The sequence below is a fragment of the Rhea americana genome, unplaced genomic scaffold, assembly GCF_003343005.1.
Source record: "Rhea americana isolate MKP2758 unplaced genomic scaffold, rheAme1 scaffold_780, whole genome shotgun sequence".
In the NCBI taxonomy this organism is placed as follows: Eukaryota; Metazoa; Chordata; class Aves; order Rheiformes; family Rheidae; genus Rhea; species Rhea americana.
In genome coordinates, this window is record NW_028186957.1 from 1 (window position 1) to 4,127 (window position 4,127).

A 4,127-nucleotide genomic window follows, 5' to 3' on the forward strand; every position below is an offset into this window, starting at 1 on the left:
CGGCGGGTTCCGTCCTGCCAAAGTGTCCCCAACGCGCTCAGGGTGTTCCCGTCCTGCCTGGGTGCTCCTGACTCAGCCAGGGTGTCCCCGTCAGTATCCGGGTGTCCTCGTCCTGCCTAAGTGCTCCTGGCCCGTCCAGGGTCTCTGCACCCTGTTCGAGTGCCACCAGCCTGGCTGGGTGTCCCCAAGCCACCTAGGGTGTTCCTGGCCTGTTGGGGTGCTCCTGGCCCGTCCAGGCTCTCTGCACCCTACTTGGGTGCTGCCATCCTGCCAGAGTGTCCCCAACCAACCCAGGGTGTCCTCATCCTGCCTAGGTGCTCTTGGCCTSTCCAGGTTCTCTGCACCCTATTTGGGTGCCTCCATCCTGCCAAAGTGCCCCCAATCCACCCAGGGTGCCCTCATCTTGCTGGCATGCTCCTGGCCTGCCAGGGTGCTGCCAGCCCATCCGGGGTGTCCTCATCACATCAGGGTGTCCCTATCCTGCCTGGGTGCTCCTGGCCCATCCAGGGTGTCTGCATCCTATCTGGCTGGGTGTCCTCAACAAACCTAGGGTGTTCCTGGCCCACCAAGGTGCTCCTGGCCCATCTGAGGTGTCCCAATCACATCTGGGTGCCCCCACCCTGCCTAGGTGCTCCTGGCTCATCCAGAGTTTCCCCATCATACCTAGGTGTCTCCATCCTGCTGGGGTGCTCCTGGCCCATTCAGGGTGGCCAGATCCTGTCTGGGTGTCCCAGTCCTGATGGGATGCCCCTGTCCTACTGGGATACTCCTGTCCAGGGTGGCCCCCATCCTACCAGGGTGCTCCTATCCTACTTGAGTGCCCTCAGCTCAAACTCATCCTATCTGCGTATCCCTGGCCCATTTGGTGTGTCCCCATCCTGCCACAGTGCCCTCATCCTGCCCAGGGTGCTCCCATCCTAACCGGGCACCCCCTTCCTATCTGTATGCTCCCCATCCCACCTTGGGTGCCCCTGCCCCCCTGGGTGTCCCCCTCCTCCTGGAATGCCTCTATCTCCTTTGGGTCTCCATCCTATCCCACAGCGGGTGCTCAGGCACCAAGCGATGCACCTAAGGGCCCAGAACCTCGTGGCCCAACGCCACAGCCCAAAGACATCTCCCAAATCCCCTCAGCACCTCGTGGTTGACTCGCTTCGCCCTGGGCCACATTTCTCCAAGTCAGACCCACTTTGTTTCTTCTTCTCTCCTTTTTTTCTTTTTTTCTTTTTTTTTTTTTTGGAAAATCGGCCGTAGCCGAGAGGCCGGGGAGCATTCGGGCCGGGATAAGCTGGCCGTTTCCTCCCCGTGCTCGCAGGCCGGCAGCCCCTCGGTCCTCGCCACAAAGGTTCTTCAGTAGCTTCGCCTGAAATACTTCATGAAAAGGCTTTTGTAACATCTAAATAAATGGTGACCCCGGTCCCCCCCGCCCGAGTTTCTCAAGGAAGGGCGAGAGGCAGCTGCAGGGTATCGCGCTGCCCAGGGCCTTCGCGGCTCGCGCTCTTCCAGATGTTTTATTGCCCTGCTTTTAATTAGCGCTTCCATCAAGTTGCTCCAGGCGGAGGGAACATCTGCCAGGCGGCAGGGAGAAAGCCCCGCGGCGTGGCGGATGCAGCCGGGCGCGAGCGGGAGACTGTGATTTTCCCTGGTGTGGAGTGGAAAGCAGTGATTTTCCCCGGGTGCAAGAGGGAGGCTGTGATTCTCCTGACGAAGTCACCCGGTGTGGGATGGAGACCCCTCTGAGATCCCACCACGGGATTACTGAGTTGCTTTAGAAGACGATGAAAATGTTGTTTTTAAAGTTGTTCCCATCCATTCCCACCCTGAGATCCTCAGCCGCTTGGGACCCTTGGTTGCTGTGGGACACTTGGATGCCCGAGCCCCTTGGCCACACCAGGACCCTTGGCCATCCCAGAACCCTCGGTCACACTATGACCCTCAGCCATCCCAAGATCTTCAGCCACCTGGGACCCTCAGGCACGCCAGGATTCTTCACCATCCTGTGACCTTCAGTTGCCCGAGGACCCTCAGCCACCTGGGACCCTCAGGCACCCCAGGATTCTTCACCATCCTGGGACCTTCAGTTGCCCCAGGACCCTCAGCCACCGGGGACCCTCAGTCACACCAGGGCCCTTGGCCACTGTAGGATCTTCAGCCACCTGGGACTCTTGGCTGCCTTATGACCTTTTGGCCCCAGGACCCTTGGCTGCCCCAGGACCCTCAGCCACCCTGTGACCCTTGAGCATTGCAGGACTTTTGGCCATCTCAGGACTCTTGATCACATCAGGACCCTTGGCCACAGCAGGACCTTCAGCTGCCCAGGACCCTCAGCCACCCCAGGACCCTTGGCTGCCTGAGGACCCTCGGCCACCGCAGACCCTCAGTCACCCCAGTACCCTTGGCCACCCCGGGACCTTCAACCATCTTGGGATCCTTGGCTACCCAGGACCCTCAGCCATTCTGAGACCCTCAGTCACACCAGGACCCATGGCCACCCCAAGACCCTTGGCCATCTCAGGACCCTCGGTCACACCAGGATCCTTTGGCACCCTAGCACCTTCAGCTGCCCAGGACCCTCAGTCACCCYGGGACCCTCAACCACCTTGGGACCCTCAGCCACCCCGTGCTGCCCACTGGGACCCGCTTTGGATTCTGACCTTTCCCGGGCACTTGCAGCATTTTCGGTGCCGCTTGTCCCCCCGGCTGCGTCCCAAGCCGAGCGCCGGGTTGGCAAAGTCCCTACAGAACTCAACACCCGCAATGGGGTGGGCTGGGGGGGGAAGCGTCACCCCCACCCCCACCCTGGGGCGCTTTTGGGGGGGTTGTGACTAGCTGCAAATGGCCCATCAGCGCAGGGGGCACCGAGCCCTGGGGCCATGCGGCACCTGGCACCGGCATTCACACCCCCCTCCCAGGAGGGCAGGATGCTTGGCCACCCCCCCCCCACCACCACCTCAAGGCTTGATTTGGGGGGAAAAAGGCCGTAAAAGGGGCTTAGCAGGACGAAGGGGAAGGCGAAGCCCCATCTCCAGGGTTCCCCCCCCCCCCAAACATCTGGCATCTGATGAGCATCTTGCGCCGTCTGGGCAAAGACCCGAATCCAGAAAAAAAAGCAAAGAAATCCCAGAAATCCAGGAATGAAGGGCGGCACGGGAACGCCAGGGCTTCCTCCAGGCGGGCTGGAGCCGGCCACAGGAAAAATTCCTGAAAATCCTTAGCAGGGCCCTGGTGGTGCCAAGTTTAATTAGTTTTTTTTTTTTCCCCCTGAAGTTTGGAGTTGTTTTCTGTGGATTTTCCCAAAGATTTGGATTTTTTTTTCCTTTAGTATTTTTGGGGGTTTATTCCCCCACCCAAAGTTTTTGGAGGATGGAGGGAGAGAGGTTGGGCTTTCTGGGATTCAGGGTCTCATTTTGGGGGGGGGTTTCCCAGATTTGCAATGCCCCCCCACCACTCAGTGTGAGGGTTGCGGGACAAGATTTATGGGAAAAAAGGGTTTTTTTGGTGACCTTGGCCACCCTCCCCATCCCCCAAGGGATCCTCTGGGTTTTGGGGGGGCTCTTGGGGGTCAGAAAGGGTTTGGGAATGTCCRAGAGTGTTTGGGACGTGTTGAGGTGTCCCGAAAGGGTGTCCCCAAGGGGTACTGGGTGACCTCAAAGGATGTCAGGGCGTCCCCAAGGGGGCTGCCTGTCCCGAAAGGCTGCCAGGGTGTCCCCCAAAACTGTCCTCAAGGATCTACAAATCACACAGATGTCGAGGTGTCCCCAAGGGGTGCCAGGTGACCCCAAGGGGTGTCCCCAAAGGGTGTCCTTAAGGATGTTGGCGTGGCCCCCAAAGGGGGCCAGACGTCCCCAAGGAGTGTCCCCAAAGAGTTCCGGGTGTCCCCAAGGAATGCCGGGGTGTCCTTGAGGGCTGTCCCCAAGGAGTTCTGGGTGACCCCAACGGGTGCCGGGGTGTCCCCAAAGGATGTCCTCAACGATATTGGGGTGTCCCYAGGGGCTGTCCCCGAGGGGGGGCCAGGCTGTCCGGACGGGACCGGGGTGTGTGCCAGTGTCCCCAAGGGCCGTGCTGGCACAGGGGGTCCCCGAGGCCGCACCGCTGCCCCCGAGGCCGTGCCGGGAGGTGCCGGTGCCGGG